The following is a 27334-nucleotide window of genomic DNA, read 5'->3' on the forward strand; positions in this document are numbered from 1 at the left end:
CTGATCGGTATTGCGGCTGTGTCAGTCACGACACATGCATGGAGAGCCTGTTTGTTGGGCTCTCCATGCATGTGGCACAGACGTGATACATGCAGCTGCGGCGCTGATCGGCCGGCGCGTATCAGGAAGCTGGGTTTCCTGTGCCAGGAATGATATCTCGTCGGTGACCAGTCTGTAGTTCTGTGCCAGGATTAATATCTCGTCGGAGACCAGTCTGCTCTGCTGTGCCAGGATTGATATCTCGTCGTTGACCAGTCTGTCGTCCTGTGCCAGGAATATCTCGTCGTTGACCAGTCTGCCATCCTGTGCCAGGAATGATATCTCGTCAGTGACCAGTCTGTAGCCCTGTGCCAGGAGTGATAACTCGTCAGTGACCTGTCTGTAGTCCTGTGTCAGGATTGATATCTCGTCGTTGACCAGTCTGCCGTCCTGTGCCAGGAATGATATCTCATCAGTGACCAGTCTGTCATCCTGTGCCAGGAATGATATCTAGTCAGTGACCAGTCTGCCATCCTGTGCCAGGAATGATATCTCGTCGGTGACCAGTCTGTAGTCCTGTGCCAGGAATGATATCTCGTCGTTGAACCAGTCTGCCGTCCTGTGCCAGGAATGATATCTAGTCAGTGACCAGACTGTAGTCCTGTGCCAGGAATGATATCTCGTCGGTGACCAGTCTGTAGTCCTGTGCCAGGAATGATATCTCGTCGTTGACCAGTCTGCCGTCCTGTGCCAGGAATATCTCGTCGTTGACCAGTCTGTAGTCCTGTGCCAGGATTGATATCTCGTCAGTGACCAGTTTGCCATCCTGTGCCAGGATTGATATCTCAAGTTTCTCAACGCAGTGATCCAGAACACTGCCCCCATCCCTTATGGGAAATATGCAAATGCATGTAAAGTAAGCTGCGTAGACACCATCACGTGTTTCTCAACGCAAGCAATGAATAGCGAGGCCTTTCCCTGGGAAGGAACAACCACGGGAAGGGCAGCATCCAATAAAGGAAAACATCCAATAAAGGAAAACCACCTATGCCAAGCATGGTATCCATCCACAGACAGCTGTTTCAGGGTTTTTGCCCCTCATCAGTGTGGAGTAGGAAACTGGCTATTAGGAGCAGTGCCTAGTAAAAGGCTGTGAAGGTACAGATGAATGACCTCGGGGAGACCAAAACATCCAACACTGCGGAGACACCATCACGTGTTTCTCAACGCAATGATCCAGAACACTGCCCCCATCTCTTATGGGAAATATGCAAATGCATGTAAAGTAAGCTGCGGAGACACCATCACGTGTTTCTCAACGCAAGCAATGAATAGCCAGGCCTTTCCCCGGGAAGGAACAACCACGGGAAGGGCAGCATTCACAGCCTTTTACTAGGCACTGCTCCTAATAGCCAGTTTCCTACTCCACACTGATGAGGGGCAAAAACCCCGAAACAGCTGTCTGTGGATGGATACCATGCTTGGCATAGGTGGTTTTCCTTTATTGGATGTTTTCCTTTATTGGATGCTGCCCTTCCCGTGGTTGTTCCTTCCCGGGGAAAGGCCTGGCTATTCATTGCTTGCGTTGAGAAACACGTGATGGTGTCTCCGCAGCTTACTTTACAGGATTGATATCTCGTCCGTGACCAGTCTGCCATCCTGTGCCAGAAATGATATCTCGTCGGTGACCAGTCTGCCATCCTGTGCCAGGAATGATATCTTGTCGGTGACCAGTCTGCCGTTCTGTGCCAGGAATGATATCTCGTCAGTGACCAGTCTGTAGCCCTGTGCCAGGATTGATATCTCGTCGTTGACCAGTCTGTCGTCCTGTGCCTGGAATATCTCGTCGTTGACCAGTCTGCCATCCTGTGCCAGGAATGATATCACGTCAGTGACCAGTCTGTAGCCCTGTGCCAGGATTGATATCTCGTCAGTGACCAGTCTGTAGCCCTGTGCCAGGAGTGATATCTCGTCAGTGACCTGTCCTCCGTCCTGTGCCAGGAATGATATCTCATCAGTGACCAGTCTGTCATCCTGTGCCAGGAATGATATCTCATCAGTGACCAGTCTGTCATCCTGTGCCAGGAATGATATCTCGTCGTTGAACCAGTCTGTCATCCTGTGCCAGGAATGATATCTCGTCGGTGACCAGTCTGTCATCCTGTGCCAGGAATGATATCTTGTCGGTGACCAGTCTGCCATCCTGTGCCAGGAATGATATCTCGTCAGTGACCAGTCTGTAGGCCTGTGCCTGGAATGATGTCTCGTCGGTGACCAGTCTGCCGTCCTGTGCCAGGAATGATATCTCGTCGTTGACCAGTCTGCCGTCCTGTGCCAGGAATATCTCGTCGTTGACCAGTCTGTAGTCCTGTGCCAGGATTGATATCTCGTCAGTGACCAGTCTGCCATCCTGTGCCAGGAATGATATCTCGTCAGTGACCAGTCTGTAGTCCTGTGCCAGGAATGATATCTCGTCGTTGACCAGTCTGTAGTCCTGTGCCAGGATTGATATCTCGTCAGTGACCAGTCTGCTCTGCTGTGCCAGGAGTGATATCTCGTCAGTGACCAGTCTGTAGTCCTGTGCCAGGATTGATATCTCGTCAGTGACCAGTCTGCCGTCCTGTGCCAGGATTGATATCTCGTCGTGACCAGTCTGCCATCCTGTGCCAGGATTGATATCTCGTCAGTGACCAGTCTGCCATCCTGTGCCAGGAATGATATCTCGTCGGTGACCAGTCTGCCATCCTGTGCCAGGAATGATATCTCGTCGGTGACCAGTCTGCCATCCTGTGCCAGGAATGATATCTCGTCGGTGACCAGTCTGCCGTTCTGTGCCAGGAACGATATCTCGTCAGTGACCAGTCTGTAGCCCTGTGCCAGGAGTGATATCTCGTCAGCGACCAGTCTGTAGCCCTGTGCCAGGAGTGATATCTCGTCAGTGACCTGTCTGTAGTCCTGTGTCAGGATTGATATCTCGTCGGTGACCAGTCTGCCATCCTGTGCCAGGAATGATATCTCATCAGTGACCAGTCTGTCATCCTGTGCCAGGAATGATATCTCGTCAGTGACCAGTCTGCCATCCTGTGCCAGGAATGATATCTCGTCGGTGACCAGTCTGTCATCCTGTGCCAGGAATGATATCTCGTCGGTGACCAGTCTGTTATCCTGTGCCAGGAATGATATCTCGTCGGTGACCAGTCTGTAGCCCTGTGTCAGGATTGATATCTCGTCAGTGACCAGTCTGTAGCCCTGTGCCAGGAGTGATATCTCGTCAGTGACCAGTCTGTAGTCCTGTGTCAGGATTGATATCTCGTTGGTGACCAGTCTGCCATCCTGTGCCAGGAATGATATCTCGTCAGTGACCAGTCTGTAGTCCTGTGCCAGGAATGATATCTCTTCGGTGACCAGTCTGTCATCCTGTGTCAGGATTGATATCTCGTTGGTGACCAGTCTGCCATCCTGTGCCAGGAATGATATCTCGTCAGTGACCAGTCTGTAGTCCTGTGCCAGGAATGATATCTCGTCGGTGACCAGTCTGTCATCCTGTGCCAGGAATGATATCTCGTCAGTGACCAGTCTGCCATCCTGTGCCAGGAATGATATCTCGTCAGTGACCAGTCTGTAGTCCTGTGCCAGGAATGATATCTCGTCAGTGACCAGTCTGCCGTCCTGTGCCAGGAATGATATCTCGTCAGTGACCAGTCTGTAGTCCTGTGCCAGGAATGATATCTCGTCGTTGACCAGTCTGTAGTCCTGTGCCAGGATTGATATCTCGTCAGTGACCAGTCTGCTCTGCTGTGCCAGGAGTGATATCTCGTCAGTGACCAGTCTGTAGTCCTGTGCCAGGATTGATATCTCGTCAGTGACCAGTCTGCCGTCCTGTGCCAGGATTGATATCTCGTCGTGACCAGTCTGCCATCCTGTGCCAGGATTGATATCTCGTCAGTGACCAGTCTGCCATCCTGTGCCAGGAATGATATCTCGTCGGTGACCAGTCTGCCATCCTGTGCCAGGAATGATATCTCGTCGGTGACCAGTCTGCCATCCTGTGCCAGGAATGACATCTCGTCGGTGACCAGTCTGCCGTTCTGTGCCAGGAACGATATCTCGTCAGTGACCAGTCTGTAGCCCTGTGCCAGGAGTGATATCTCGTCAGCGACCAGTCTGTAGCCCTGTGCCAGGAGTGATATCTCGTCAGTGACCTGTCTGTAGTCCTGTGTCAGGATTGATATCTCGTCGGTGACCAGTCTGCCATCCTGTGCCAGGAATGATATCTCATCAGTGACCAGTCTGTCATCCTGTGCCAGGAATGATATCTCGTCAGTGACCAGTCTGCCATCCTGTGCCAGGAATGATATCTCGTCGGTGACCAGTCTGTCATCCTGTGCCAGGAATGATATCTCGTCTGTGACCAGTCTGTTATCCTGTGCCAGGAATGATATCTCGTCGGTGACCAGTCTGTAGCCCTGTGTCAGGATTGATATCTCGTCAGTGACCAGTCTGTAGCCCTGTGCCAGGAGTGATATCTCGTCAGTGACCAGTCTGTAGTCCTGTGTCAGGATTGATATCTCGTCGGTGACCAGTCTGCCATCCTGTGCCAGGAATGATATCTCGTCAGTGACCAGTCTGTAGTCCTGTGCCAGGAATGATATCTCTTCGGTGACCAGTCTGTCATCCTGTGCCAGGAATGATATCTCGTCGGTGACCAGTCTGTCATCCTGTGCCAGGAATGATATCTCGTCAGTGACCAGTCTGCCATCCTGTGCCAGGAATGATATCTCGTCAGTGACCAGTCTGTAGTCCTGTGCCAGGAATGCTATCTCGTCAGTGACCAGTCTGCCATCCTGTGCCAGGAATGATATCTCGTCAGTGACCAGTCTGTCATCCTGTGCCAGGAATGATATCTCGTCGGTGACCAGTCTGTCATCCTGTGCCAGGAATGATATCTCGTCGGTGACCAGTCTGTAGCCCTGTGTCAGGATTGATATCTCGTCAGTGACCAGTCTGTAGCCATGTGCCAGGAGTGATATCTCGTCGGTGACCAGTCTGTAGTCCTGTGTCAGGATTGATATCTCGTCGGTGACCAGTCTGCCATCCTGTGCCAGGAATGATATCTCATCAGTGACCAGTCTGTAGTCCTGTGCCAGGATTGATATCTCGTCAGTGACCAGTCTGCTCTGCTGTGCCAGGAATGATATCTCGTCAGTGACCAGTCTGTAGTCCTGTGCCAGGATTGATATCTCGTCAGTGACCAGTCTGTAGTCCTGTGCCAGGAATATCTCGTCGTTGACCAGTCTGCCGTCCTGTGCCAGGAATATCTCGTCGTTGACCAGTCTGTAGTCCTGTGCCAGGATTGATGTCTCGTCGGTGACCAGTCTGCCGTCTTGTGCCAGGAATGATATCTCGTCGTTGACCAGTCTGCCGTCCTGTGGCAGGAATATCTCGTCGTTGACCAGTCTGTAGTCCTGTGCCAGGATTGATATCTCGTCAGTGATCAGTCTGCCGTCCTGTGCCAGGAATGATATCTCGTCAGTGACCAGTCTGTAGTCCTGTGCCAGGAATGATATCTCGTCGTTGACCAGCCTGTAGTCCTGTGCCAGGATTGATATCTCGTCAGTGACCAGTCTGCTCTGCTGTGCCAGGAATGATATCTCGTCAGTGACCAGTCTGTAGTCCTGTGCCAGGATTGATATCTCGTCAGTGACCAGTCTGCCGTCCTGTGCCAGGATTGATATCTCGTCGTGACCAGTCTGCCATCCTGTGCCAGGATTGATATCTCGTCAGTGACCAGTCTGCCATCCTGTGCCAGGAATGATATCTCGTCGGTGACCAGTCTGCCATCCTGTGCCAGGAATGATATCTCGTCGGTGACCAGTCTGCCATCCTGTGCCAGGAATGATATCTCGTCGGTGACCAGTCTGCCGTTCTGTGCCAGGAATGATATTTCGTCAGTGACCAGTCTGTAGCCCTGTGCCAGGAGTGATATCTCGTCAGCGACCAGTCTGTAGCCCTGTGCCAGGAGTGATATCTCGTCAGTGACCTGTCTGTAGTCCTGTGTCAGGATTGATATCTCGTCGGTGACCAGTCTGCCATCCTGTGCCAGGAATGATATATCATCAGTGACCAGTCTGTCATCCTGTGCCAGGAATGATATCTCGTCAGTGACCAGTCTGCCATCCTGTGCCAGGAATGATATCTCGTCGGTGACCAGTCTGTCATCCTGTGCCAGGAATGATATCTCGTCGGTGACCAGTCTGTAGCCCTGTGCCAGGAGTGATATCTCGTCAGCGACCAGTCTGTAGCCCTGTGTCAGGATTGATATCTCGTCAGTGACCAGTCTGTAGCCCTGTGCCAGGAGTGATATCTCGTCAGTGACCAGTCTGTAGTCCTGTGTCAGGATTGATATCTCGTCGGTGACCAGTCTGCCATCCTGTGCCAGGAATGATATCTCGTCAGTGACCAGTCTGTAGTCCTGTGCCAGGAATGATATCTCGTCGGTGACCAGTCTGCCATCCTGTGCCAGGAATGATATCTCGTCGGTGACCAGTCTGTCATCCTGTGCCAGGAATGATATCTCGTCGGTGACCAGTCTGCCATCCTGTGCCAGGAATGATATCTCGTCAGTGACCAGTCTGTAGGCCTGTGCCTGGAATGATGTCTCGTCGGTGACCAGTCTGCCGTCCTGTGCCAGGAATGATATCTCGTCGTTGACCAGTCTGCCGTCCTGTGCCAGGAATATCTCGTCGTTGACCAGTCTGTAGTCCTGTGCCAGGATTGATATCTCGTCAGTGACCAGTCTGCCATCCTGTGCCAGGAATGATATCTCGTCAGTGACCAGTCTGTAGTCCTGTGCCAGGAATGATATCTCGTCGTTGACCAGTCTGTAGTCCTGTGCCAGGATTTTTTTTTTTATCAGATAAATTTTTATTGAACATAATAAATGTTATCTATTCATACAACAAAGTGCATTTGTGTTTTTCATTTTAACAAGAAAATATACCCCTTCTCCCCCCTCCCTCCTTCAGATAACCAACCCCAACTTTCCCCCCTCCTCCCCAAGAAGATCATTTTTATTACAGACAAATTGTATTATTAACATTATTTACCACAACCTCTTAATCATTCCCATTTAGCCATGGCTGCCATAGCTTTTGAAAAAACCCCATCCTATTCCTCTTGGTATAAATGCTTTTTTCGAGCTGGACAATATGATTCACCTGTGCGGTAAATTCTCATCTGGTTGGAGGTTCCTCCCTAATCCAGTATCTCGCAATCACTTTCCTTGCAACGAAGAGCAATCTAGCTATTGCCATTTTGGCAGTTTCATCGGCCGACAACTCCTCCACATACCCAAGTATACAAACCACTGGATCCTTGGGAATCGCACATCCATAAAGCACTCCAATTTGGTTCAACACTGCTACCCAATATGAAAAGAGCCTGGGGCACACCCACAACATGTGGAGCATACCCGCCTCAGTCTGAGTGCACCTAGGGCACTCAGAATCCAATCTCACTCCGGCTTTGAACAACAAGTCGGGTGTCCTATAGGCCCTATTAACCACATACAATTGCGAGAGTCTCCCAGGCTCACTCATTGACAATTTAGGTATGTATTCCAGAATAGACCCCCATTTGTCATCGTCTATTTCCCCCAGTTCGGCCTCCCATTTTCCTCTAGCTTTAATCGGGTAATCCTCCAAGAATGTGTGTAGTAAATCCCCATATACTTCCGATATAGCCCCCTTTGTTCCATTGTTATTTAGAATACAGTCTAACATGAGATCTTTCTGAACCACTATGGGCCCCCTCTTCCTCTGTGCCTGAAAAGCGTGCTGAACTCTCCTATATTGATACCATTTTAATCCCGGAAACTGAAATTCCTGCCGAAGCGCATCATAAGATCTAAGACTCCCACTGTGAATCAATTGTCCTAATAGCCTAATACCCTTTTCTCTCCATTCTCCCATTCCTTCCATATGGTTAAATTCTTGAAGAGATGAGTTATCCCAGATAGGTGAAAATTCCGTGAAGTCCCCAATTCCCCTAATACGCTTCAGCATCTGCCATACTCTATGAATTAAATTCATGGTGGGAAAGCCATTCCCCAATTTCCTAAATAGTCCTGATTCCAGACCCAAACTCAAGGGCCATACCCCGCTAATATGCACCAGACTACTGTGACCCATTTCTTCCACTAACCCTTTCCCCCATCCCCTAAGATGTTGGCTCTGTGCAGCCAGAAAGTATAACCATGGGTTGGGTAACGCAAGCCCCCCCTCATCTTTGGGTCTCTGCAAAGTCTCCTGCCTAATCCTCGGGCTCTTCTTTCCCCACACCAACTCTCCAAATATCGATTTCAGCTTACGGAATGTTCTCATCGGGATCCATACCGGAGAATTATGTAGGACATACAGGATCTGAGGCATCACCACCATCTTAAGGAGATTTACTCTTCCTACCACTGACAAATTTAGCTTACTCCAAGCTGAGATCTTAGTGCGTATCTTAGTTACTAAAGGCTCGAGATTAAGTTCCTCAAATCTAGTTAAGGGAAGAGCTACCTGAATCCCCAAATATTTAAACTGAGTGACCACCCTTAATTTTGTATCTTCTTCCACCTCCCTTGTACAATCCACTTCTCTATCTATCTGCATAACGCTCGATTTGTCCCAATTAATAACTAGCCCTGAAATTTGCCCAAATCTCTCGATTAATGCTATTACATTTCTTAGTGGTTCCCCAGAGCTCTCAAGGAAAAGCAGTATGTCATCTGCATATAAGGCGATTTTTTCCTCCATCTTCCCATATAAAAACCCTTTCACCATTTGAGACCGTCTGATAGTCGCTGCCAGCGGTTCCACCGCCAAAGCAAACAGCAGCGGGGACAACGGGCACCCCTGCCTTGTACCTCTAAAAAGCTGAAAGCTGTCTGACATCATATTGTTCACCCTGATTTTGGCCACCGGAGAGGAGTATAGGAGTCTCACCCATGACACAAAGACTGGCCCAAACCCACAACGACTCAGCACCGACCACAGGTATTGCCATTCTATACTATCAAAGGCCTTGTGTGCATCGAGGGAAACCACCACTCTCTTGCCAGCATTATCAGCCGGTATTTGCATATTAAGAAATAGCCTTCTCAAGTTAATGGCAGTTGATTTATTAGGCATAAAGCCTGATTGGTCCGAATGAACCACTTTTTCTATCACCCGGGTCAGCCTGTTCGCCAGGGCCTTAGCCAGAATCTTGACATCTGTCGTTAGGAGTGATATCGGCCTATATGACTCCGGCAATCTTGGGTTCTTGTCTGGTTTGGGGATGACCACAATAATGGCCTCCCTCATGGAATCAGGCAATATACCCCTCTCCAGTGACTCCTCAAAGACCTCCAACAACTGAGCCACCTGTGCCAGGATTGATATCTCGTCAGTGACCAGTCTGCTCTGCTGTGCCAGGAGTGATATCTCGTCAGTGACCAGTCTGTAGTCCTGTGCCAGGATTGATATCTCGTCAGTGACCAGTCTGCCGTCCTGTGCCAGGATTGATATCTCGTCGTGACCAGTCTGTCATCCTGTGCCAGGATTGATATCTCGTCAGTGACCAGTCTGCCATCCTGTGCCAGGAATGATATCTCGTCGGTGACCAGTCTGCCATCCTGTGCCAGGAATGATATCTCGTCGGTGACCAGTCTGCCATCCTGTGCCAGGAATGATATCTCGTCGGTGACCAGTCTGCCGTTCTGTGCCAGGAACGATATCTCGTCAGTGACCAGTCTGTAGCCCTGTGCCAGGAGTGATATCTCGTCAGCGACCAGTCTGTAGCCCTGTGCCAGGAGTGATATCTCGTCAGTGACCTGTCTGTAGTCCTGTGTCAGGATTGATATCTCGTCGGTGACCAGTCTGCCATCCTGTGCCAGGAATGATATCTCGTCAGTGACCAGTCTGCCATCCTGTGCCAGGAATGATATCTCGTCGGTGACCAGTCTGTCATCCTGTGCCAGGAATGATATCTCGTCGGTGACCAGTCTGTAGCCCTGTGCCAGGAGTGATATCTCGTCAGTGACCTGTCTGTAGTCCTGTGTCAGGATTGATATCTCGTCGGTGACCAGTCTGCCATCCTGTGCCAGGAATGATATCTCGTCAGTGACCAGTCTGCCATCCTGTGCCAGGAATGATATCTCGTCAGTGACCAGTCTGCCATCCTGTGCCAGGAATGATATCTCATCAGTGACCAGTCTGTCATCCTGTGCCAGGAATGATATCTCGTCAGTGACCAGTCTGCCATCCTGTGCCAGGAATGATATCTCGTCAGTGACCAGTCTGTAGCCCTGTGCCAGGAGTGATATCTCGTCAGTGACCAGTCTGTAGCCCTGTGCCAGGAGTGATATCTCGTCAGTGACCTGTCTGTAGTCCTGTGTCAGGATTGATATCTCGTCGGTGACCAGTCTGCCATCCTGTGCCAGGAATGATATCTCGTCAGTGACCAGTCTGCCATCCTGTGCCAGGAATGATATCTCGTCAGTGACCAGTCTGCCATCCTGTGCCAGGAATGATATCTCATCAGTGACCAGTCTGTCATCCTGTGCCAGGAATGATATCTCGTCAGTGACCAGTCTGCCATCCTGTGCCAGGAATGATATCTGGTCGGTGACCAGTCTGTCATCCTGTGCCAGGAATGATATCTCGTCGGTGACCAGTCTGTTATCCTGTGCCAGGAATGATATCTCGTCGGTGACCAGTCTGTAGCCCTGTGTCAGGATTGATATCTCGTCAGTGACCAGTCTGTAGCCCTGTGCCAGGAGTGATATCTCGTCAGTGACCTGTCTGTAGTCCTGTGTCAGGAATATCTCGTCGTTGACCAGTCTGTAGTCCTGTGCCAGGATTGATATCTCGTCAGTGATCAGTCTGCCGTCCTGTGCCAGGAATGATATCTCGTCAGTGACCAGTCTGTAGTCCTGTGCCAGGAATGATATCTCTTCGGTGACCAGTCTGTCATCCTGTGCCAGGAATGATATCTCGTCGGTGACCAGTCTGTCATCCTGTGCCAGGAATGATATCTCGTCAGTGACCAGTCTGCCATCCTGTGCCAGGAATGATATCTCGTCAGTGACCAGTCTGTAGTCCTGTGCCAGGAATGCTATCTCGTCAGTGACCAGTCTGCCATCCTGTGCCAGGAATGATATCTCGTCAGTGACCAGTCTGTCATCCTGTGCCAGGAATGATATCTCGTCGGTGACCAGTCTGTCATCCTGTGCCAGGAATGATATCTCGTCGGTGACCAGTCTGTAGCCCTGTGTCAGGATTGATATCTCGTCAGTGACCAGTCTGTAGCCATGTGCCAGGAGTGATATCTCGTCGGTGACCAGTCTGTAGTCCTGTGCCAGGAATATCTCGTCGTTGACCAGTCTGCCGTCCTGTGCCAGGAATATCTCGTCGTTGACCAGTCTGTAGTCCTGTGCCAGGATTGATGTCTCGTCGGTGACCAGTCTGCCGTCCTGTGCCAGGAATGATATCTCGTCGTTGACCAGTCTGCCGTCCTGTGCCAGGAATATCTCGTCGTTGACCAGTCTGTAGTCCTGTGCCAGGATTGATATCTCGTCAGTGATCAGTCTGCCGTCCTGTGCCAGGAATGATATCTCGTCAGTGACCAGTCTGTAGTCCTGTGCCAGGAATGATATCTCGTCGTTGACCAGCCTGTAGTCCTGTGCCAGGATTGATATCTCGTCAGTGACCAGTCTGCCATCCTGTGCCAGGAATGATATCTCGTCGGTGACCAGTCTGCCATCCTGTGCCAGGAATGATATCTCGTCGGTGACCAGTCTGCCATCCTGTGCCAGGAATGATATCTCGTCGGTGACCAGTCTGCCGTTCTGTGCCAGGAATGATATCTCGTCAGTGACCAGTCTGTAGCCCTGTGCCAGGAGTGATATCTCGTCAGCGACCAGTCTGTAGCCCTGTGCCAGGAGTGATATCTCGTCAGTGACCTGTCTGTAGTCCTGTGTCAGGATTGATATCTCGTCGGTGACCAGTCTGCCATCCTGTGCCAGGAATGATATATCATCAGTGACCAGTCTGTCATCCTGTGCCAGGAATGATATCTCGTCAGTGACCAGTCTGCCATCCTGTGCCAGGAATGATATCTCGTCGGTGACCAGTCTGTCATCCTGTGCCAGGAATGATATCTCGTCGGTGACCAGTCTGTCATCCTGTGCCAGGAATGATATCTCGTCGGTGACCAGTCTGTAGCCCTGTGTCAGGATTGATATCTCGTCAGTGACCAGTCTGTAGCCCTGTGCCAGGAGTGATATCTCGTCAGTGACCAGTCTGTAGTCCTGTGTCAGGATTGATATCTCGTCGGTGACCAGTCTGCCATCCTGTGCCAGGAATGATATCTCGTCAGTGACCAGTCTGTAGTCCTGTGCCAGGAATGATATCTCTTCGGTGACCAGTCTGTCATCCTGTGCCAGGAATGATATCTCGTCGGTGACCAGTCTGTCATCCTGTGGCAGGAATGATATCTCGTCAGTGACCAGTCTGCCATCCTGTGCCAGGAATGATATCTCGTCGGTGACCAGTCTGTCATCCTGTGCCAGGAATGATATCTCGTCGGTGACCAGTCTGCCATCCTGTGCCAGGAATGATATCTCGTCAGTTACCAGTCTGTAGGCCTGTGCCTGGAATGATGTCTCGTCGGTGACCAGTCTGCCGTCCTGTGCCAGGAATGATATCTCGTCGTTGACCAGTCTGCCGTCCTGTGCCAGGAATATCTCGTCGTTGACCAGTCTGTAGTCCTGTGCCAGGATTGATATCTCGTCAGTGACCAGTCTGCCATCCTGTGCCAGGAATGATATCTCGTCAGTGACCAGTCTGTAGTCCTGTGCCAGGAATGATATCTCGTCGTTGACCAGTCTGTAGTCCTGTGCCAGGATTGATATCTCGTCAGTGACCAGTCTGCTCTGCTGTGCCAGGAGTGATATCTCGTCAGTGACCAGTCTGTAGTCCTGTGCCAGGATTGATATCTCGTCAGTGACCAGTCTGCCGTCCTGTGCCAGGATTGATATCTCGTCGTGACCAGTCTGCCATCCTGTGCCAGGATTGATATCTCGTCAGTGACCAGTCTGCCATCCTGTGCCAGGAATGATATCTCGTCGGTGACCAGTCTGCCATCCTGTGCCAGGAATGATATCTCGTCGGTGACCAGTCTGCCATCCTGTGCCAGGAATGATATCTCGTCGGTGACCAGTCTGCCGTTCTGTGCCAGGAACGATATCTCGTCAGTGACCAGTCTGTAGCCCTGTGCCAGGAGTGATATCTCGTCAGCGACCAGTCAGTAGCCCTGTGCCAGGAGTGATATCTCGTCAGTGACCTGTCTGTAGTCCTGTGTCAGGATTGATATCTCGTCGGTGACCAGTCTGCCATCCTGTGCCAGGAATGATATCTCATCAGTGACCAGTCTGTCATCCTGTGCCAGGAATGATATCTCGTCAGTGACCAGTCTGCCATCCTGTGCCAGGAATGATATCTCGTCGGTGACCAGTCTGTCATCCTGTGCCAGGAATGATATCTCGTCGGTGACCAGTCTGTTATCCTGTGCCAGGAATGATATCTCGTCGGTGACCAGTCTGTAGCCCTGTGTCAGGATTGATATCTCGTCAGTGACCAGTCTGTAGCCCTGTGCCAGGAGTGATATCTCGTCAGTGACCAGTCTGTAGTCCTGTGTCAGGATTGATATCTCGTTGGTGACCAGTCTGCCATCCTGTGCCAGGAATGATATCTCGTCAGTGACCAGTCTGTAGTCCTGTGCCAGGAATGATATCTCTTCGGTGACCAGTCTGTCATCCTGTGCCAGGAATGATATCTCGTCGGTGACCAGTCTGTCATCCTGTGCCAGGAATGATATCTCGTCAGTGACCAGTCTGCCATCCTGTGCCAGGAATGATATCTCGTCAGTGACCAGTCTGTAGTCCTGTGCCAGGAATGATATCTCGTCAGTGACCAGTCTGCCGTCCTGTGCCAGGAATGATATCTCGTCAGTGACCAGTCTGTAGTCCTGTGCCAGGAATGATATCTCGTCGTTGACCAGTCTGTAGTCCTGTGCCAGGATTGATATCTCGTCAGTGACCAGTCTGCTCTGCTGTGCCAGGAGTGATATCTCGTCAGTGACCAGTCTGTAGTCCTGTGCCAGGATTGATATCTCGTCAGTGACCAGTCTGCCGTCCTGTGCCAGGATTGATATCTCGTCGTGACCAGTCTGCCATCCTGTGCCAGGATTGATATCTCGTCAGTGACCAGTCTGCCATCCTGTGCCAGGAATGATATCTCGTCGGTGACCAGTCTGCCATCCTGTGCCAGGAATGATATCTCGTCGGTGACCAGTCTGCCATCCTGTGCCAGGAATGATATCTCGTCGGTGACCAGTCTGCCGTTCTGTGCCAGGAACGATATCTCGTCAGTGACCAGTCTGTAGCCCTGTGCCAGGAGTGATATCTCGTCAGCGACCAGTCTGTAGCCCTGTGCCAGGAGTGATATCTCGTCAGTGACCTGTCTGTAGTCCTGTGTCAGGATTGATATCTCGTCGGTGACCAGTCTGCCATCCTGTGCCAGGAATGATATCTCGTCAGTGACCAGTCTGCCATCCTGTGCCAGGAATGATATCTCGTCGGTGACCAGTCTGTCATCCTGTGCCAGGAATGATATCTCGTCGGTGACCAGTCTGTAGCCCTGTGCCAGGAGTGATATCTCGTCAGTGACCTGTCTGTAGTCCTGTGTCAGGATTGATATCTCGTCGGTGACCAGTCTGCCATCCTGTGCCAGGAATGATATCTCGTCAGTGACCAGTCTGCCATCCTGTGCCAGGAATGATATCTCGTCAGTGACCAGTCTGCCATCCTGTGCCAGGAATGATATCTCATCAGTGACCAGTCTGTCATCCTGTGCCAGGAATGATATCTCGTCAGTGACCAGTCTGCCATCCTGTGCCAGGAATGATATCTCGTCAGTGACCAGTCTGTAGCCCTGTGCCAGGAGTGATATCTCGTCAGTGACCTGTCTGTAGTCCTGTGTCAGGATTGATATCTCGTCGGTGACCAGTCTGCCATCCTGTGCCAGGAATGATATCTCGTCAGTGACCAGTCTGCCATCCTGTGCCAGGAATGATATCTCGTCAGTGACCAGTCTGCCATCCTGTGCCAGGAATGATATCTCATCAGTGACCAGTCTGTCATCCTGTGCCAGGAATGATATCTCGTCAGTGACCAGTCTGCCATCCTGTGCCAGGAATGATATCTCGTCGGTGACCAGTCTGTCATCCTGTGCCAGGAATGATATCTCGTCGGTGACCAGTCTGTTATCCTGTGCCAGGAATGATATCTCGTCGGTGACCAGTCTGTAGCCCTGTGTCAGGATTGATATCTCGTCAGTGACCAGTCTGTAGCCCTGTGCCAGGAGTGATATCTCGTCAGTGACCAGTCTGTAGTCCTGTGTCAGGATTGATATCTCGTCGGTGACCAGTCTGCCATCCTGTGCCAGGAATGATATCTCGTCAGTGACCAGTCTGTAGTCCTGTGCCAGGAATGATATCTCTTCGGTGACCAGTCTGTCATCCTGTGCCAGGAATGATATCTCGTCGGTGACCAGTATGTCATCCTGTGCCAGGAATGATATCTCGTCAGTGACCAGTCTGTAGTCCTGTGCCAGGAATGCTATCTCGTCAGTGACCAGTCTGCCATCCTGTGCCAGGAATGATATCTCGTCAGTGACCAGTCTGTCATCCTGTGCCAGGAATGATATCTCGTCGGTGACCAATCTGTCATCCTGTGCCAGGAATGATATCTCGTCGGTGACCAGTCTGTAGCCCTGTGTCAGGATTGATATCTCGTCAGTGACCAGTCTGTAGCCATGTGCCAGGAGTGATATCTCGTCGGTGACCAGTCTGTAGTCCTGTGTCAGGATTGATATCTCGTCGGTGACCAGTCTGCCATCCTGTGCCAGGAATGATATCTCATCAGTGACCAGTCTGTAGTCCTGTGCCAGGATTGATATCTCGTCAGTGACCAGTCTGCTCTGCTGTGCCAGGAATGATATCTCGTCAGTGACCAGTCTGTAGTCCTGTGCCAGGATTGATATCTCGTCAGTGACCAGTCTGTAGTCCTGTGCCAGGAATATCTCGTCGTTGACCAGTCTGCCGTCCTGTGCCAGGAATATCTCGTCGTTGACCAGTCTGTAGTCCTGTGCCAGGATTGATGTCTCGTTGGTGACCAGTCTGCCGTCCTGTGCCAGGAATGATATCTCGTCGTTGACCAGTCTGCCGTCCTGTGCCAGGAATATCTCGTCGTTGACCAGTCTGTAGTCCTGTGCCAGGATTGATATCTCGTCAGTGATCAGTCTGCCATCCTGTGCCAGGAATGATATCTCGTCAGTGACCAGTCTGTAGTCCTGTGCCAGGAATGATATCTCGTCGTTGACCAGTCTGCTCTGCTGTGCCAGGAATGATATCTCGTCAGTGACCAGTCTGTAGTCCTGTGCCAGGATTGATATCTCGTCAGTGACCAGTCTGCTCTGCTGTGCCAGGAATGATATCTCGTCAGTGACCAGTCTGTAGTCCTGTGCCAGGATTGATATCTCGTCAGTGACCAGTCTGCCGTCCTGTGCCAGGATTGATATCTCGTCGTGACCAGTCTGCCATCCTGTGCCAGGATTGATATCTCGTCAGTGACCAGTCTGCCATCCTGTGCCAGGAATGATATCTCGTCGGTGACCAGTCTGCCATCCTGTGCCAGGAATGATATCTCGTCGGTGACCAGTCTGCCATCCTGTGCCAGGAATGATATCTCGTCGGTGACCAGTCTGCCGTTCTGTGCCAGGAATGATATCTCGTCAGTGACCAGTCTGTAGCCCTGTGCCAGGAGTGATATCTCGTCAGCGACCAGTCTGTAGCCCTGTGCCAGGAGTGATATCTCGTCAGTGACCTGTCTGTAGTCCTGTGTCAGGATTGATATCTCGTCGGTGACCAGTCTGCCATCCTGTGCCAGGAATGATATATCATCAGTGACCAGTCTGTCATCCTGTGCCAGGAATGATATCTCGTCAGTGACCAGTCTGCCATCCTGTGCCAGGAATGATATCTCGTCGGTGACCAGTCTGTCATTCTGTGCCAGGAATGATATCTCGTCGGTGACCAGTCTGTCATCCTGTGCCAGGAATGATATCTCGTCGGTGACCAGTCTGTAGCCCTGTGTCAGGATTGATATCTCGTCAGTGACCAGTCTGTAGCCCTGTGCCAGGAGTGATATCTCGTCAGTGACCAGTCTGTAGTCCTGTGTCAGGATTGATATCTCGTCGGTGACCAGTCTGCCATCCTGTGCCAGGAATGATATCTCGTCAGTGACCAGTCTGTAGTCCTGTGCCAGGAATGATATCTCTTCGGTGACCAGTCTGTCATCCTGTGCCAGGAATGATATCTCGTCGGTGACCAGTCTGTCATCCTGTGCCAGGAATGATATCTCGTCAGTGACCAGTCTGCCATCCTGTGCCAGGAATGATATCTCGTCAGTGACCAGTCTGTAGTCCTGTGCCAGGAATGCTATCTCGTCAGTGACCAGTCTGCCATCCTGTGCCAGGAATGATATCTCGTCAGTGACCAGTCTGTCATCCTGTGCCAGGAATGATATCTCGTCGGTGACCAGTCTGTCATCCTGTGCCAGGAATGATATCTCGTCGGTGACCAGTCTGTAGCCCTGTGCCAGGAGTGATATCTCGTCAGTGACCTGTCTGTAGTCCTGTGTCAGGATTGATATCTCGTCGGTGACCAGTCTGCCATCCTGTGCCAGGAATGATATCTCGTCAGTGACCAGTCTGCCATCCTGTGCCAGGAATGATATCTCGTCAGTGACCAGTCTGCCATCCTGTGCCAGGAATGATATCTCATCAGTGACCAGTCTGTCATCCTGTGCCAGGAATGATATCTCGTCAGTGACCAGTCTGCCATCCTGTGCCAGGAATGATATCTCGTCAGTGACCAGTCTGTAGCCCTGTGCCAGGAGTGATATCTCGTCAGTGACCTGTCTGTAGTCCTGTGTCAGGATTGATATCTCGTCGGTGACCAGTCTGCCATCCTGTGCCAGGAATGATATCTCGTCAGTGACCAGTCTGCCATCCTGTGCCAGGAATGATATCTCGTCAGTGACCAGTCTGCCATCCTGTGCCAGGAATGATATCTCATCAGTGACCAGTCTGTCATCCTGTGCCAGGAATGATATCTCGTCAGTGACCAGTCTGCCATCCTGTGCCAGGAATGATATCTCGTCGGTGACCAGTCTGTCATCCTGTGCCAGGAATGATATCTCGTCGGTGACCAGTCTGTTATCCTGTGCCAGGAATGATATCTCGTCGGTGACCAGTCTGTAGCCCTGTGTCAGGATTGATATCTCGTCAGTGACCAGTCTGTAGCCCTGTGCCAGGAGTGATATCTCGTCAGTGACCAGTCTGTAGTCCTGTGTCAGGATTGATATCTCGTCGGTGACCAGTCTGCCATCCTGTGCCAGGAATGATATCTCGTCAGTGACCAGTCTGTAGTCCTGTGCCAGGAATGATATCTCTTCGGTGACCAGTCTGTCATCCTGTGCCAGGAATGATATCTCGTCGGTGACCAGTATGTCATCCTGTGCCAGGAATGATATCTCGTCAGTGACCAGTCTGCCATCCTGTGCCAGGAATGATATCTCGTCAGTGACCAGTCTGTAGTCCTGTGCCAGGATTGATATCTCGTCAGTGACCAGTCTGCTCTGCTGTGCCAGGAATGATATCTCGTCAGTGACCAGTCTGTAGTCCTGTGCCAGGAATATCTCGTCGTTGACCAGTCTGCCGTCCTGTGCCAGGAATATCTCGTCGTTGACCAGTCTGTAGTCCTGTGCCAGGATTGATGTCTCGTTGGTGACCAGTCTGCCGTCCTGTGCCAGGAATGATATCTCGTCGTTGACCAGTCTGCCGTCCTGTGCCAGGAATATCTCGTCGTTGACCAGTCTGTAGTCCTGTGCCAGGATTGATATCTCGTCAGTGATCAGTCTGCCGTCCTGTGCCAGGAATGATATCTCGTCAGTGACCAGTCTGTAGTCCTGTGCCAGGAATGATATCTCGTCGTTGACCAGCCTGTAGTCCTGTGCCAGGATTGATATCTCGTCAGTGACCAGTCTGCTCTGCTGTGCCAGGAATGATATCTCGTCAGTGACCAGTCTGTAGTCCTGTGCCAGGATTGATATCTCGTCAGTGACCAGTCTGCCGTCCTGTGCCAGGATTGATATCTCGTCGTGACCAGTCTGCCATCCTGTGCCAGGATTGATATCTCGTCAGTGACCAGTCTGCCATCCTGTGCCAGGAATGATATCTCGTCGGTGACCAGTCTGCCATCCTGTGCCAGGAATGATATCTCGTCGGTGACCAGTCTGCCATTCTGTGCCAGGAATGATATCTCGTCGGTGACCAGTCTGCCGTTCTGTGCCAGGAATGATATCTCGTCAGTGACCAGTCTGTAGCCCTGTGCCAGGAGTGATATCTCGTCAGCGACCAGTCTGTAGCCCTGTGCCAGGAGTGATATCTCGTCAGTGACCTGTCTGTAGTCCTGTGTCAGGATTGATATCTCGTCGGTGACCAGTCTGCCATCCTGTGCCAGGAATGATATATCATCAGTGACCAGTCTGTCATCCTGTGCCAGGAATGATATCTCGTCAGTGACCAGTCTGCCATCCTGTGCCAGGAATGATATCTCGTCGGTGACCAGTCTGTCATCCTGTGCCAGGAATGATATCTCGTCGGTGACCAGTCTGTCATCCTGTGCCAGGAATGATATCTCGTCGGTGACCAGTCTGTAGCCCTGTGTCAGGATTGATATCTCGTCAGTGACCAGTCTGTAGCCCTGTGCCAGGAGTGATATCTCGTCAGTGACCAGTCTGTAGTCCTGTGTCAGGATTGATATCTCGTCGGTGACCAGTCTGCCATCCTGTGCCAGGAATGATATCTCGTCAGTGACCAGTCTGTAGTCCTGTGCCAGGAATGATATCTCTTCGGTGACCAGTCTGTCATCCTGTGCCAGGAATGATATCTCGTCGGTGACCAGTCTGTCATCCTGTGCCAGGAATGATATCTCGTCGGTGACCAGTCTGTAGCCCTGTGTCAGGATTGATATCTCGTCAGTGACCAGTCTGTAGCCCTGTGCCAGGAGTGATATCTCGTCGGTGACCAGTCTGTAGTCCTGTGTCAGGATTGATATCTCGTCGGTGACCAGTCTGCCATCCTGTGCCAGGAATGATATCTCATCAGTGACCAGTCTGTAGTCCTGTGCCAGGAATGATATCTCGTCAGTGACCAGTCTGTAGTCCTGTGCCAGGATTGATATCTCGTCAGTGACCAGTCTGTAGTCCTGTGCCAGGAATATCTCGTCGTTGACCAGTCTGCCGTCCTGTGCCAGGAATATCTCGTCGTTGACCAGTCTGTAGTCCTGTGCCAGGATTGATATCTCGTCAGTGACAAGTCTGCTCTGCTGTGCCAGGAATTATATCTCGTCAGTGACCAGTCTGCTGTCCTGTGCCAGGAATATCTCATCGTTGACCAGTCTGCCGTCCTGTGCCAGGAATGATATCTCGTCGTTGACCAGTCTGCCGTCCTGTGCCAGGAATATCTCGTCGTTGACCAGTCTGTAGTCCTGTGCCAGGATTGATATCTCGTCAGTGACCAGTCTGCTCTGCTGTGCCAGGAATGATATCTCGTCAGTGACCAGTCTGTAGTCCTGTGCCAGGATTGATATCTCGTCAGTGAACAGTCTGCCGTCCTGTGCCAGGATTGATATCTCGTCAGCAACCAGTCTGTAGTCCTGTGCCAGGATTGATATCTCGTCATTGACCGGTCTGTCATTGTGAGATATGGGAAAATGATATCTAATTGATATCATTTTGATATCTGATGGAAATCCCGGTCAGATACATTTTGCCCCAGAATGCGTGCTCCGAAACTCGGCCCCCACCCTTGGGATTCCACAAGACTATTCATTGTTTTTCTTTAATTAACCCAAGCAACAAGTCTTTTGAAGCTCTCTCCAGGGGGGACTGAAAGCCATAAGGTACCGTCACACTAAGCGACGCTGCAGCGATACCGACAACGATCCGGATCGCTGCAGCGTCGCTGTTTGGTCGCTGGAGAGCTGTCACACAGACCGCTCTCCAGCGACCAACGATGCCGGTAACCAGGGTAAACATCGGGTAACTAAAGTAAAAAAAACAAACGCTACATACTTACCTACCGCTGGCTGACGTCACCGCTCTGCTTTCCGGCCGCAGCCACAGCCAGAGCAGAGAAGCCCAGCGCCGGGGACAGACAGCGGTAGGTAAGTATGTAGCGTTTGTTTTTTTTACTTTAACGATGGTAACCAGGGTAAACATCGGGTTACTAAGTGCGGCCCTGCGCTTAGTAACCCGATGTTTACCCTGGTTACCAGCGAAGACATCGCTGAATTGGTGTCACACACGCCGATTCAGCGATGTCTGCAGGGAGTCCAGCGACGAAACAAAGTTCTGGACTTTCTTCCCCGACCAGCGACAGCACAGCAGGGGCCTGATCGCTGCTGCCTGTCACACTGGACGATATCGCTAGCCAGGACGCTGCAACGTCACGGATCGCTAGCGATATCGTCTAGTGTGACGGTACCTATAGACTCTGTGTCTACAGCAATTATCACAAGGGTGTGAACGCTTGTGCAGCTAGGAGCCAACTGGCTTCCTTTGTTTAACTAGGCTGCCATTGTGGCACAAATCTGACGCGGCTAAGGGAACCACATAACTATGATTTGGACCTGTGATCCATCAGCGCCTCCCTATGGTCACATGCTACATAACACGGTAATTGAAACCTATCTACCCTACCCTTGTACCTGTATTTTTCTAGTGCGCCTTTTTTGGTGATTACCGTATTTTTTGGACTATAAGACGCACCCCAAATTTTGGGGTGGAAAATAGAAGAAAAAAGATTTTTATGAGATGGTCTTATTGTCCGAATTTAAGGTATCTTACCTGAGGGTCGGTGGTGGTACAGAGGGGTCACAGGAGGCATGGTCCCTTCCTCAGGAAGCCAGCTGCGGCAGCAGTGGGGCAATGCTGCAGTACCGGGGTGCGATGCTGCAGGTCCGGTGTTGGTGGTGATGCAGCTGGGCAGGGTCCCTTCCACAGGATACTGGCGGCAGAAATGTGTTCTCGCTGCTGTCTGGTATCCACGCTGCTGTCCGGTGTCCACACCGTGGTCCAGTGGCAACGGCGAGCGCATCACCGGTTTCCTTGTGGCTATCTTCCTGAAGCTGTGGACTGAGTTCCTCTACTGGCAGAAAGCCCAATATCTGAAACGCCTAAAGGAACCACGTAGCAAAGAATTGGACCTGTGATCCATCAGCGCCTCCCTGTGGTCACATGCTACACACGGTAATTGAAATCTATCTATACCTTACCCTTGTACTATACTCCTGACTGTATACTTGTATATTTGTTCTTTATATATCCCTTTATCTTTCTAGTGTAGGAATATAAACCAGCTCACCCGTGATGCATAAGCTGAGTTTTGGGGGCACGGACCCGCTGGGTCCAGGCGTGTAGAATCCAAGAAGAAATTGTCCAGCTTCACCGAATCCGTGAAAAAGACATCAAGATTGTGATGTCATGATTAAGGGAGCTTAGTCTCCAGAAACGCGTTGAGATTCTTACCCATATGGTTTGTGCTGAAGCTTGTATCCTCTATGTTTAACCCCTTAGCGACCACCGATACGCCTTTTAACGGCGGCCGCTAAGGGTACTTAAACCACAGCGCCGTTAATTAACGGCGCTGTGGAAAAAGTAAATAGCGCCCCCCAGAGTCGGATTTTCTCCGGGGTCCCGGCTGCCGGGGGTAGCCGAGACCCCAGAGAACATGATTCGGGGTTTTTTTTAACCCACCCCGCATTTGCGATCGCCGGTAATTAACCGTTTACCGGCGATCGCAAAAAAAAAAAACGCGATCTCTTTTTAATTTCTCTATCCTCCGATGTGATCGCACATCGGAGGATAGAGAAAAGGGGTCCCAGGTAGCCCCCCAATACTTACCTATCTCCCCCGATGCTCCTCGTGGCTCCCGGTGGGCGCCGCCATCTTGAAAATGGCGGGCGCATGCGCAGTGCGCCCGCCGGCCGGCCCCGCGGGAATCTTTGGGGTCTCGGCTGCCGGGGGTAGCCGAGACCCCAAAGAGCATGATCGGGGTCGGTTTTAGCAACCTCTGTTTTGCGATCGCCGGTAATTAACTGTTTACCGGCGACCGCAAAAAAAAAAAAAAAGCTAAGTGTAATTCTCTGTCCTCTGATGTGATCGCACATCAGAGGACAGAGAAATAGGGGGATTCGGGGACCCTATCATACTCACCTGTGTCCCTGGATCCTCCTGCTGCTCCTCCTGGCCGCCGGCGTCTTCTGGGGAAAAGAAAATGGCGGGCGCATGCGCAGTGCATCTGGCTCCATCTGCCGGCCGGCAGTAGAAGAGCAGTTGGGGCTAAAATTAGGGTTAGGGTTAGGGCTAGGGTTAGGGGTAGGGTTAGGGGTAGGGTTAGGGCTAGGGTTAGGGTTAGGGGTAGGGTTAGGGCTAGGGCTAGGATTAGGGTTAGGGCTAAATTTAGGGTTAGGGTTGGGGCTAAATTTAGAGTTAGGGTTGGCGCTAAATTTAGGGTTAGGCTTCTTTCACACTTACGTCGGTACGGGGCCGTCGCAATGCATCGGCCCGACATACTGACGCACGTTGTGAAAATTGTGCACAACGTGGGCAGCGGATGTAGTTTTTCAACGCATCCGCTGCCCAATCTATGTCCTGGGGAGGAGGGGGCGGAGTTACGGCCACGCATGCGCGGTCAGAAATGGCGGATGCGACGTACAAAAAAACGTTACATTGAACGTTTTTTTGTGCTGACGGTCCGCCAAAACACTGATCCAGTGCACTACGGACGTGACGTGTGGCCATCCGTCACGATCCGTCGGCAATACAAGTCTATGGGCAAAAAACGCATCCTGCGGGCACATTTGCAGGATCCGTTTCTTGTCCAAAACGACGGATTGCGACGGATGCCAAACGACGCAAGTGTGAAAGTAGCCTTAGGGCTAGGGTTAGGGTTGGGGCTAAAGTTAGGGCTAGGGTTGGGGCTAAAGTTAGGGTTAGAGTTGGGATTAGGGTTAGGGTTTGGATTAGGGTTGGTATTAGGGTTAGGGTTGGCATTAGGGTTACGCTTGGGATTAGGGTTAGGTTTGGGATTAGGGTTAAGGTTAGGGTTGTGATTAGGGGTGTATTGGGATTAGGGTTAGGTTTGAGGTTAGGGTTGATATTAGGATTAGGGGTGTGTTGGATTTAGGGTTTTGATTAGGGTTATGGTTAGGGTTGACATTAGGGTTGTTTTGGGGTAAGGGTTGTGATTATGGTTAGGGTTAGTGATTAGGATTATGGATTAGGGTTAGGGGTGTGTTGGGGTTAGGGTTGGAGCTAGAATTGGGGGATTTCCACTGTTTAGGTACATCAGGGGGTCTCCAAACACGACAGCCAATTTTGCGCTCAAAAAGTCAAATGGTGCTCCCTCCCTTCTGAGCTCTGCCGTGCGCCCAAACAGTGGGTTACCCCCACATATGGGGCATCAGCATACTCGGGATAAATTGGACAACAACTTCTGGGGTCCAATTTCTCTTGTTACCCTTGTGAAAATAAAAACTTGGGGGCTACAAAATCCTTTTTGTGGAAAAATATATATATATATATATATTTTTTATGACTCTGCATTATAAACTTCTGTGAAGCACTTGGGCATTCAAAGTTCTCACCACACATCTATATAAGTTCCTTGGGGGGTCTAGTTTCCAAAACGGGGTCACTTGTGGGGGGATACTACTGTTTAGGTACATCAGGGGCTCTGCAAACGCAACATAACGCCCACAGACCATTCTATCTAAGTCTGCATTCCAAAACGGCGCTCCTTCCCTTCCGAGCTCTGCCATGCGCCCAAACAGTGGTTTACCCCCACATATGGGGCATCAGCATACTCAGGATAAATTGGACAACAACTTTAGTGGTCTAATTTCTCCTGTTACCCTTGTGAAAATAAAAACTTGGGGGCTACAATATCTTTTTTGTGAAAAAAAAAATATTTTTTATTTTCACGACTCTGCATTCTAAACTTCTGTGAAGCACTTGGGCATTCAAAGTTCTCACCACACATCTAGATAAGTTCCTTGGGGGGGTCTAGTTTCCAAAATGGGGTCACTTGTGGAGGGTTTCTACTGGTTAGGTACATCAGGGGGTCTGCAAACGCAACATAATGCCCGCAGACCATTCTATCAAAGTCTGCATTCCAAAACGGCGCTCCTTCCTTCCGAGCTCTGCCGTGCGCCCAAACAGTGGTTTACCCCCACATATGGGGTACCAGCATACTCAGGACAAATTGGACAACAACTTTTGGGGTCCAGTTTCTCTTGTTACCCTTGTGAAAATAAGAACTTGGGGGCTAAAAAATCTTTTTTGTGGAAAAAATATTTTTTTTTTATTTTCACGACTCTGCATTATAAACTTCTGTGAAGCACTTGGGCATTCAAAGTTCTCACCACACATCTAGATAAGTTCCATGGAGGGTCTAGTTTCCAAAATGGGGTCACTTGTGGGGGATTTCTACTGTTTAGGCACATCAGGGGCTCTCCAAACACGACATGGCGTCCGATCTCAATTCCAGCCAATTCTACATTGAAAAAGTAAAACGGCACTCTTTCTCTTCCAAGCTCTGCGATGCGCCCAAACAGTGGTTTACCCCCACATATTGGGTATCGCCGTACTCAGGAGAAATTGCACAACAACTTTAGTGGTCTAATTTCTCCTGTTACCCTTGTGAAAATAAAAATTTGTGGGCAAAAATATCATTTTTGTAGAAAAAATGCGATTTTTTTTTCTTCATGGCTCTACGTTATAAACTTCTGTGAAGCACATGGGGGTTCAAAGTGCTCACCACACATCTAGATAAGTTCCTTAAGGGGTCTAGTTTCCAAAATGGTGTCACTTGTGGGGGGTTTCCACTGTTAAGGCACATCAGGGGCTCTCTAAACGTGACATGGTGTCCGATCTCAATTCCAGCCAATTCTACATTGAAAAAGTAAAACGGCACTCCTTCTCTTCCAAGCTCTGCGGTGCGCCCTAACAGTGGTTTACCCCCACATATTGGGTATCAGCGTACTCAGGAGAAATTGCACAACAACTTTTGTGGTCTAATTTCTCCTGTTACCCTTGTGAAAATAAAAATTTGTGGGCAAAAAGATCATTTTTGTGTAAACAAAAGCGATTTTTTATTTTCACGGCTCTACGTTATAAACTTCTGTGAAGCACTTGGGGGTTCAAAGTGCTCACCACACATCTAGATAAGTTCCTTAAGGGGTCTAGTTTCCAAAATGGTGTCACTTGTGGGGGGTTTCCACTGTTTAGGCACATCAGGGGCTCTCTAAACGTGACATGGTGTCCGATCTCAATTCCAGCCAATTCTGCATTGAAAAAGTCAAACGGCGCTCCTTCACTTCTAAGTTCTGCGGTGCGCCCAAAAAGTGGTTTACCCCCACATATGGGGTATTGGCGTATTCAGGAGAAATTGCATAACAAAATTTATGGTTACGTTTCTGTTTTTACACTTGTGAAAATAAAAAAAATGGTTCTGAATTAAGATGTTTGCAAAAAAAAGTTAAATGTTCATTTTTTCCTTCCACATTGTTTCAGTTCCTGTGAAGCACGTAAAGGGTTAATAAACTTCTTGAATGTGGTTTTGAGAACCTTGAGGGGTGTAGTTTTCAGAATGGTGTCACACTTCATTATTTTCTATCATATAGACCCCTCAAAATGACTTCAAATGTGATGTGGTCCCTAAAAAAAAATGGTGTTGTAAAAATGAGAAATTGCTGGTCAACTTTTAACCCTTATAACTCCCTAACAAAAAAAAAATTTGTTTCCAAAATTGTGCTGATGTAAAGTAGACGTGTGGGAAATGTTATTTATTAACTATTTTTCGTGACATATCTCTCTGATTTAAGGGCATAAAAATACAAAGTTTGAAAATTGCAAAATTTTAAAAATTTTCGCCATATTTCCGTTTTTTTCATAAATAATCGCAAGTAATATTGAAGAAATGTTACCACTAACATGAAGTACAATATGTCACGAAAAAAACAATCTCAGAATCAGCGGGATCCATTGAAGCGTTCCAGTTATATCCTCATAAAGTGACAGTGGTCAGAATTGCAAAAATTGGCCCGGTCATTAACCCCTTCATGACCAGGGGATTTTTCG

Source organism: Ranitomeya imitator, chromosome 1 (assembly GCF_032444005.1).
Source record: "Ranitomeya imitator isolate aRanImi1 chromosome 1, aRanImi1.pri, whole genome shotgun sequence".
In the NCBI taxonomy this organism is placed as follows: Eukaryota; Metazoa; Chordata; class Amphibia; order Anura; family Dendrobatidae; genus Ranitomeya; species Ranitomeya imitator.